At 26.7% G+C, this 11,239-nt stretch overlaps 1 long non-coding RNA gene across 1 annotated transcript; it reads left to right on the top strand.

Moving 5' to 3' along the window:
• The first annotated feature begins 10,994 nt into the window (after positions 1 to 10,994).
• Positions 10,995 to 11,239, top strand: LOC106321274. The gene is made up of 2 exons (XR_001266030.1): positions 10,995 to 11,113; positions 11,197 to 11,239. It is a non-coding gene; the product is annotated as an uncharacterized LOC106321274 (long non-coding RNA).

Genomic DNA, 11,239 nt, shown 5'->3' with positions numbered 1-11,239 from the left:
CTTTTCTTTTATAACCTGGTTAGCCATACGGAACAGACAGTCGACAGGTGATCGTATGCGGGCTTGGGGTATTGTGCAAGGGTGCGTGTTATGTGGAGAGAGAGACGAAACAAGAGATCATCTCTTCTTCGCTTGTCCATATTCATATACGATATGGGAGCCTCTTGCACGACCGCTTATTGAGAGAAATATCAATCCGGATTGGCAATGGACGGTGAATCGCTTGCAGCGAATGGGAGGGAAGAGTCTCGACGCGATCCTTGCAAAGATGCTGTTCCAAACTGTAGTGTATCACATCTGGAGGGAGAGAAATGCAAGGCGCCACCAGTAGAGTTGGAAGTCTACGGATCAACTAAGCAAACTCATAGACAAAGCAGTCAGAAACCGAATCAGTTCATTGAGATATAAACCGCAACACAAACTGGAGGGGCTACTAACAAGATGGTTCGAAGTTACACTTTAGGATTCATTGTGCACTAATGCTATTTTTACAGCATTGAGCATTTGTACATAACATTCTTTTGATAGATCAATAAATTTGAAATTTCATCAAAAAAAAAACTTAAAAATGAATATTTGAGAAAATTGCCCTTAAATTAATATAAACTAGGTGTTTTATCTGCACATGTGGACATGATTCTTTTATAGATAATTATTAATAAGTGTATTATTAGTTTAAAGATAAAAAAAAAAAAAATAAAGGGGTAAACATTATATTTATATTATTTTACGAATCTTTCAATTTCTTAATTTTAATTTTTATTGATTTAAAACATTATTTTAAATAACAACATTAATATTTTATTTTAAAATATGTTGTTATTTTTAACCAGTTTTTATTATATTAATTTATACACAATGATCTAATTAAATAAACAAATATATAACTGTTAATATAAAGTGATATTGTTAAACTAAATTTTTGAAATTACCAAAACCTACAAAATCTCAAAGTAAATCAAAAGCACAAGAATATTAAACCGAACCCAACTTTACATATTATATTAATTAAATATTATATTAATCAAAGTAAATAAAACTATGGATATATGTATAGTTATATTGTAAAGTATCTTCTATAATAACTAAATAAACATTCAAACAGATCAATCATGTTGTCAAACAAAATATTAATAATGTATAAGACAAAAACATTTCCAATCTATTTTTATCTTCATTTCTAAATATTATAATAGTGAAAAAAATAAGCTATAGTCAATCTATATTTTTTACTTTGAAGTAGATATAGCTATTTCTCTATAAAATAGTATTCCTCTTATTATAAAATTATAATTTGTTATTTTCAAATCGTCTTTTAACTTTCAAACTTTAATAATTATAAATAAGACATATCATTTTATAAAATACAGTTTTGATAATATAAAAATCACATTTTTTTTTACTTTATAGTCTTTTAAAGAAATTTTAATTTAAAAAGTTATAATTTCTGAAACTCTTGAAAAAATTAAAAGTAAACAGAGTTAATTTAAAAAATTTATAAATATAAGATACTTGTTGTAATATAAAATTAATATTTTGAAAATATTCACTTTTGGAAGCAGATATTTGGAACTATTTAAAAATGATAATTCCATTCCCAATAAAAAAAATATTTAGAACAACAAAAACAAATAAATATTAGTTTTTCCAACTTAAAGAACAAATAAATGTTATTCTTACAACTGAATAATAAGAATAAAAATAATAATACCACAAAAATCACGTTAACAAACAAATATAAATCAAATTTATTGTTATTGGTTACATACCTATTTTAGTACTAAAATAAATTTTAATATTTAAAAAAATATATGACATGATATATTACATTTACAAAAAAATATAAACATTTTTTTCTTCATAAAACTATTTTTTATTATTTTAATATAATGATAAATCAAATTATTATATGTATATATACTGTACTACCTAATTATAAAACTTAATATATAAGAAATAAATATGTATAAAAACACAAAATAAATACATGGAATTATCTTTTCTTTTTTCAAACATGTTCTCCATTTATTTTCTGAGATAATTTTTATAATATTAATTTTTAATCAGTCAAATAATGAATTATATAATTATGTATTAAGACTTTAATCAGTCTAATTAAATTTATTATTAAAACTAATGACTCAGACTAAAATTATGGAGTACATGAAAAATAAGCAAAAAAAAAAAATTCACTTCTCAAATAATAGTATAGATTATAAAAATAATATTTCGATGAATTTTCAATCAATAATTTTATGTGTGTCACAAAAATTAAAAATATATATCCGATAATTTTATTCGTATGATGTTAAAAGTTATAAAACTTTTTCATTAATCTATGTGTGGAGAGTAAAGAGTTACTTCACGGTTTTCCAGTATATTAAGCTAAGTAAAATGATCAAACTGTAAGTTTTCATTCTTCGAAATTGTATCTTCCATTATGGTTATATAATACATTTATATAAAATTCTTTTAAACAACAAAATAAATGTTTTACACCCAAAAAAAACAAAATAAATGTTAGACGGAAAAAATCTATGATTCGAATTTCAAATTACTTTATATAGACTAACTTTTAATAACTAATCAAATTTCTAAGCTAAAATTATTTTCAAATTATTTTTAACTTTATTATGTTATTTTATTTATATCTGAACCCAAACAAAATAAAATATGCTTATGGTTCAGACCAAGACTGAAAACCATAGTCCATAAGTCAATGCCTTATATTAACGATGAAGAGGAAACGCACACATTTGCACGTGTATAACTGCACGCTGTAACGCTTCAGATCCAATTGTTGCGGGCCTGTGTACAGTGTGGTTTCATTAACTGGTTCTTGGGTACATGCCACATGGAATGTCTTGCATGTATGGTCCGACCCAATTGACATCGTGCGCGTTCGCCTGTCTATGATGGTTCTTGTTGTAGCCTTCGGAGACTCATCTTAGATATGTTTGTGTGGCATGATGTTCACATTTGCACCTTAGATGCCTTGTTGTTGTGATAGACCAAATGCCCTTTCGGGTCAAACGCTCTACTAGAACAGATGCCCAATCCTGTATTTATTATATTATTATTTGCTTTAGAACTAAGTCTTCGTAAATATGTTTTTGGGTTGGTTGCTTCCCAAAAAAAAAATATTCTAAATGGAGTTGGACATCAGCAGATATATCCATCTCCTCACACAATATGATATTATTTTTTCTGGACCTAATCACTCACGGATTTATTTTTGGGTCGGTTATTCTCCAAAATATTTCATATAAAATGAAGCTGAGACCTTAAGTATTAATTTTTATCTAAAAACTAACTAGATCATTATCAGCGCAAAAACACGGACTTTATTTTAAATTGATCAAACAAATTTTATAAATTAATTAAATATTGTCTACAGTCAGGAGATTTTAGTTGTATAATTTTTATTTGTGTAATTTTTATCTTAGTGATAATTTGGTTCATATTATAATCAGTTTAAATTTGTTGTTTATAATTAGTGTTAAGCATTTATCTTCAAATAATATATATTTTGAACATTTTCATAATTATTTTTGTTCTTATATTTACTATACAGTGTAGTTATTTTCAGCGTATAATGTTTTGTATATATTTATATTTTTATGTAATGGTATTATTGAATAATTATGTTACTTAAATAAATTATATAATGTTTTATTAGATTGTAGATTAGTGTATACGAAAATAACTGATGTTGCTAACATATACAAATATGAATTTTTTTTTTTTTTGATGAAAAATATGAATATGAATACATTTTTGTGTTCATATATATCATATTAATTACACTTCATATAGATACTATGATGCTCTATATATTTTTCAATTAAATCTCAAAATTAAGATTTTTAATTGATTAAAATGTATGTAAATTTTATTCAGTTAGCTATATAATATTTTATAGCTTTATTTTCGTATACAATTTTGTTTTAAAAAATATTTCTGATTTATTTTAAAGAACTGGCCCAAAAAAACATATATGAACATAAGTAGATATTTGGCTCAATGGGTTTTGTTAATTATTCATTTCTAAATTGAAACCCAACGTCTAACAAATTTTTAACCTGGAACAACAAATAAACGTTCGTATAATTCTTTTGTGTTATGGCAAAGCTTATTTGGGCGGGGCTTTATTGTTTTGTTTATGTCGGATCAGCACGACCATTTGAATATTTTTTGTTACAATCATAAACTGTTTTGATAAACTTTTAAAGCGCTAAAATATCTTTTAACAAAATATGATTTACGAAATCAAAATGTTTAAACATTTTATTTTAGTGTATTTAAACATATATATATATATATACATATAATTATATTATTTTGTTTTTGTTAAATATTAAATTGTATAAGATATGATTTAATTTAATTTTTAGTCATTTCAACTCTTTTTGTTATGGATATTTAATAAAACCTCTGTAATTTATTTGATTAATTGTATGATAAATATGAGAAATGATTCTAACACTTATTTTATGTCAATGTATTGCATCTTATTTATATAGATTTAATTTAATATAAAAGTTTATTTAAATTTATATGAATGTAATTATTTATTTATGAAAATATGAATAAAATAATCCATCAATTTCATTGATTTGATACTGATTGAAGTTATTTTGTATAAATTATTGATTGAATTTTTAGTCATTTCAACTTCGTGGAAGTCTTCTCCCAAAAGACTTACAAAGCCCCATAAAACTTACAGGGATTATATTCGTAAAAGTACATTCTGTTTTTTTGTCAGAAGGAGTTATTTTTAATTTCACTAGTCTTTTGGGTTAGTTTTGCATTTGATTCAAATTGAGATATATTTTTGTGTTTAAAATCAAGTTATAGATCATATTTGGCAATTTCCCCAAAAACGTTAGGTACAAAGGAATGTTTATGTTTCAATAAGAGATGTGAAACTTGCATTGTTTATTTATCCTAACATAAATATCTAACTTTTGTCACATTTTCTAACGAGCATTGTAGTTTAAACTCTTTTGTGTTTCAAAAAACAAAAAAAAAATCTCTTTGTACTATCTTAGTTTTAGTGTACACTAACTGTGTTCAAAAAAAAAAAAAAAGTGTACACTAACTAAGTGGTTCTTACTTGTTGGATAAATATACTTGCTGAAGTACAAGAGTGTCTTTCCAACTCCATGATATGGAACTACAAATACTCCACATATGACATATGTGTGTGCAATGTTTGCTCTTTAGGAAGAGAGTTTTTCCAAAGTATGATCCCACTTAGCTGATTTTAGACTTAGCTCAAATACTATTAACGTTCTTGGTTGTTTTCCTTACTTTGCAAGTTCACTTCCTATTTGCATTCTTTTTATTAGTCTGGTTTGTAGTAGATTTTTCCGTTTGATTTATCTTCAAAATCATCTTTTTATACACTGCAAATCTTACATATGCATCGTTCTCTTCGTCTCTTCTCCTAAAATTTTCTCCAGCTAGAATGATAATACCAAAATCTTTAAAAAAAACATATATAATCCAATGTCCGTTCCTCTATAACATGAAGGATATTAATGACGTATACAGCCTCTCGTGCACCAATATCAGCTTCACAGGTCATAACTTCGGTATATCTTCGAGTGGGAACCACTATGCCATCATTTTTGTCTAAGTTGGTGATTTAACAGTGTTACTAGATCTTGACCCGCGCAACCACACATGTGTTATTGTAAGTTTTATATGCATATATATATATATTTTAGATAATTAGTGGTATACATTTTTAATTTTAATCATATACTTAAATGTTTTTATAACTATTTCAAATACAATAATTTATAGTTTACATGTTGTAAATAACTGATTGTTTAAAATCTTCACATGTATTTGTTGTTTTTATTATATATTTATCGCATTGTATTTGCATTAAGTTATTAAAAAAAAATAATATGTGCATGAAAAAATCATATTTGAAAATTATTTTTTATTTAATTTATGTTTTATTTTTAAACCCCCCCCCTTTCAAAATGGATTTCTTATTAACAATATTTCTTACGTTTATTCATTTTACATAATATATTATTGTATGTACTAACGTCTAAGATATGTTAATTTTTATACATGTATTATATATTATGCTAATGTTAAGCCGTTTTGTCATCATATTATATTTTTAACATAAATATGAAAATAAAATTTATCAATTTAATATAATTTATCATATTTATTTCAATATAATAATTTAACATGATTGATTATCATTATAGAATAGATAAAAGTAAGATATAATTTTTATCTTTAATTTTATAAACAATAACTGAATATATATTAATGCATAATAATAGTTCATTGCTAATTACGAAATTAGTGAAAATATTTATATAAACTTTTTGAAAATTAAGATATTGTTAAAATATTTAGATCAACATAATACTATTTTTTTAATATGATTGATAGTGATTATATAATAGATAAGAATATGATATAATTTTATTTTTCATTTTATAAACGATAACTGAATATATTAATGTATAATAATATTTCAAAACTAATTACAAAATTAGTGAGAATATTTACATATAATTTTGAAAATTAAGATTTTTTAAAAATCTTCTTAAACAAAATTTTCAAAATTTTAATATATATATATTAAATGAAAAAATATCAACAGATATTATGATTAAAGTAGTTCAAAGATTCTATATATTATTAGTCTTATTAAAATACATATAATCTGTTTTAAAAGATTATTTTTTTAACAAAATAAATTCTGAACCAAAATATCATGGATAAATGTACTTGCCGAAGTACAAGAGTGTCTTTCAACTCCATGATATGGAACTACAGATATTCCACATATGACAGGTATGTGTGCAATGTTTCCTCTTTAGGAAGAGAATTTTTCTAGGAGATTCCACTTTATAGCTGATTTTAGACTTAGCTCAAAGACTATTAATGCTCTTGGTTGCTCGCCTTAGTCTTTTTAGATTCAGAGTTTGTTGTGGCTGATTACTAATTACTTTGCAAGTTTACTTCCTATTTGCATTCTTTTTATTAGTCTTGTTTGCAGTAGATTTTTTCGTTTGATTTATCTTCAAAATCATCTTTTTATACACTGCAAATCTTACATATACATCGTTCTCTTCGTCTCTTCTCCTAAAATTTTCTCCAGCTAGAATGATAATACCAAGATCTTTTTAAGAAAATATATATAATCCAATTTCCTCTCCTCTGTAACATGAAGGATATTAATGACGTATGCAGCCTCTCGTGCACCAATATCAACTTCACATGTCATAACTTCGGTATATCTTCGAGTGGGAACCACTATGCCATCATTTTGTCTAAGTTGGTGATTTAACAGTGTTATTCTTTACAGTTAAAATGACAAGTTGCGGAAAAGAGGTGTGGATTTGCGAAATTATATAATATCAATTTTACATTTTTTAGAATAAACTTGTTTAGTGAAATAATAATAATAATTTTTTTTTATGATCTAGTCTTGTGTATTTGATCGCATACACAAAAACAAAAAATTGCTCATAAGCTATTCGAATAAATTTTGATGTTTTTAATAATTTTATATTCTCCTTTCGGCATTTTTTGGAGCAATCACAATCTCCTTCCTCTGAGATAGGATAAATGTTAATGTTCTGGCCGAGTTAATATTGAACCCATGATAAACACATACAAATCGGATTTGAAGTTACCAGTGTACTTTTTGGTCTCTGAAGTGGTATCGACTTTCAGCAAATTCCTGGAGCATTCTCCTTTAATGTTCTGGCTATCTAAACAATGAACACATACAAATTTGAAAATTATCGTTAGGACTTTCAGCAAATTCCTGGAGCATTCCTCTTTAATGTTCTGGTTATCTAAACAATGAACACATACAAATTTGAAAATTATCGTTAGGCTTTTTTCTTGCTTGAATATCTGCTTCTGTTTTTTTTTTCAGATCGCTCAATGGCAAAAGAGAGCTCACAAAAACTGTGAGGGTATTTCGATTTAAAATTGTTAGCTACGGTGGGTAAGATGACTGAGTTGGGCTGCATCTGCCAAAGTCAAGAAATAATCCACTGTGATTCTCATGCGGAGGTAGTCGGAGATAATGCTCAAGAATGCACAAATTATCTGCCAAAGTCAAGAAAGACTGCACAGTGATTCTCATGCTGAGGTAGTCAAAGATAGTGCTCAAGAATGCACAAGTTTTGTTATAACTAAAAATGAAATTCAAATTTATAATTAAAATTGATTTGATATTAATATCTTTTTGATTATTAATATTTTTTAAAATGGTTATATATTTGATTGATTAATATAAACAATCAAATATGTCATATTGATTAATTAATTAAATAGTTCTACTGTGACTTGTCAACAATAGATAAAAATAGCGATTCTATTTTAGTGAAATAATAATAATAATCTCTTTCATTTATAATTTGTCAACAATAGATAAAATAATGATTCTATTAATTAATTAATTAATTAAATAGTAGATTTTTTAGAGTTAAAATGACAAGGTGTAGATTCGCCAAATTATATACTAATTCTACGTTTTTAGCATAAAATCCTTTAGTGAAATAATAATAATAATCTCTTTCATTTATGATCCATTCTTGTGTTTTGATCGCATACACAAAAACAAAAAAATTGCTCATGAACTACTCAAATAGATTTTGATGTTTTTATATTTTTTATATTCTTTTATAAATGTTGACGCATAAATCCGGTGTTCATGAGTTTAGTTTAGGGCCAGCTGATTTATCTACAGGGGCGGAGCCATAGATGTTGGAGGGGGGTCAGCTGACCCCACCTTATTTATAAAATACAAGTTTTGTTTTTCAAGAAAAATATAATGACGCCACCAAATTTTATAGTCTGACCCCACAAAAATGAAAACAATGAAAAGAAAAGCTTAAATTAATTAGGCAAGTACTAATTACAATTTTAAAATGTTATATAATTATTAGTTACTTTTAGCAAAACATAAAAATCAGATTTTGAAATAGGCAAAAACTCTTCCTTAGCCAACTGTTTCATCCCTGCTTTTTGTGAGGTAGAAAATATAAAACATCATGCATGTTCAAGTTATTTTCTTTTACATTAATTTAATTTTGTATATTTTGCTTTGGATTTTATTTAGAATTTGATAAAACATGAAAGTTACTAATGTATTCACAAGCTTTTGTAAATTATCTATTTTTAAAATATTTTGGAGAGTTTTAATTTAAAATTTTATTAAATAACTGTGAAAATTTGATAGAAATAAAATTATGAAAATAGTATTACAAAATTATGTCGGTGACTAGTTTTTAAATGATTCTCTCATTTTTTTGGTTAAAAAATATTTAAAGATTTAAAATTAAATCATAACAAAAATATTTTAAGCTATAGAAAAATAATTTTTGTAATATTATTTTAGCCATTTATAAATGATTATATATATATATAGGTTTATGACCGACCCCTGTACGAAAACACTATGGCTCCGCCACTATTTATCTACAAGAAGAATTATTTTGGAGCTATATATTTAGTAACTGTGAAATACGATTTAGATGGTTATCTCAAAACTCAAATATCCCCTATATATTATTTGTGAAACATACTCCTATACTTTAAAAGAGAAGTCACTTTAGTGATTTCTGCTGAGGTGACATTAACCTAGAGCTTCTCAAGAAAAACGTTATAATTCCATTGGCTGATTTTTTGGAATTTTTCTTTTTGATTTATTTTTTTCACTCCCTTCCGCGTCATTGAAAACGCCGTCGTTTTCCAGAAATTTTTTCTTCTTTTTTTTTTCCAATCGCGTGTCAATTGAAGGGGGAGATGGTATCAAACCGATGAAGACAGTCCGACCAGATGAGTTTGGTTCTCCATATTCTAAAGACTCAATCCTATCCATCGCGAACAGCAACGACAACCAGACGAGGTGAAGTTTGTCCTGACTCTCGAAATTTAAAGTTTTTTTTGTTTTCTGATTGGATTCGACTTTTAAGATATGAGGGGAAAAAAACTTTTACATTTTGAATCTGCGTATCTAATTGATTGATTAATATTCTTGCTGTTGAGGTCTTGCTTCGGATTTTCAAGTTTGGTTTTTGTTTCATTAGCACGATTTTGAGCTTCACATTACTAATTTCGATAGTCTGTTGCATCACTAATTGCAGCAAGATTTAGAGCTTCACATTACTAATTTAGTCAGTCGGTTTCATTCCTTGCGGTTTCCGGTCTGTTGGTTTTCGGATTTTTATTTTGGTCTTCTTAATTATGAGAAAAAAATTGAAAAGCCTATTTAGAAAGCCCAAATATATTGTCGATAGATATTAAGCCCATATGAGTAGATAACTTGCTCAAGATTGTAAACTAATTTGCATATTAATAACTTTCCTTATTATTCGAATCAATTGCTTGCGCCGGTTGTTATCATATTTATTACATTACTTGCGCAAGTTAAAATGATATTATATGCAAATCAATTTACGACAATACACAATTAATATATTTCTTTAAACTATTTCAATCTTTATTAGGGGTCATTAATATTATATAAAATGGCTTAATATATATATGAGAAACCCGAATGCTTAAGGTACAAACATTTAGCTCTTACAAGAATAATGGCAATGGTGCGTGCCAAAAAAAATATTGTTTCTTATGTGCGAGAATTAAAACCCCGTAAAGATACGTCGCGTATTGAAGTTAGGATTGTTCGCTTGTGGAGAAACTATAACAAAGAATCAGGAAACACCATTGAAATGGTGGTTGTTGATAAAGAAGTAAGTAACTTTATCAATGCATTTTTTTTTGGAAGCATCGTTTATCTAATTATTCTGCATATACAAAACTTTCATAATTTTTTTTGTCCAGGGGACCAGAATTCATGCTTCAGTTGGTGAACAACTCATCAAAAAATTCGATGACAAGCTACGCGAGGGAGAAGCGATTGTCCTCCAGTTGTTCAAAGTGTACGATGCAACTGGTGAATACCGTACGACGCCACGTCCTTACAAAATTGGCTTCTTTCACACAACATTTGTTGGAATAGCTGATGATTTTCCAACTGCAGTTCCCGAAAAGTATTTCGCGGACTTCTCTGATATTCTTGGTGGAAATCTGGATCATAGCTGTTTGGTTGGTGAGTTAGTTTCTTACTCATTTAAAGAGTCTTTCCCTTTGTATATACTTGTTTCTGATTTTAGTCTTATTTTTGTAACGTAGACGTGGTTGGCCAAATAGTTAACTTCGGGTCTCTGGAAAACAA

This window comes from Brassica oleracea, unplaced genomic scaffold (genome assembly GCF_000695525.1).
Source record: "Brassica oleracea var. oleracea cultivar TO1000 unplaced genomic scaffold, BOL UnpScaffold01376, whole genome shotgun sequence".
In the NCBI taxonomy this organism is placed as follows: domain Eukaryota; kingdom Viridiplantae; phylum Streptophyta; class Magnoliopsida; order Brassicales; family Brassicaceae; genus Brassica; species Brassica oleracea.
Note: the sequence above shows the minus strand (reverse complement) of the source record. Positions and strands in the feature narration are given on the sequence as shown.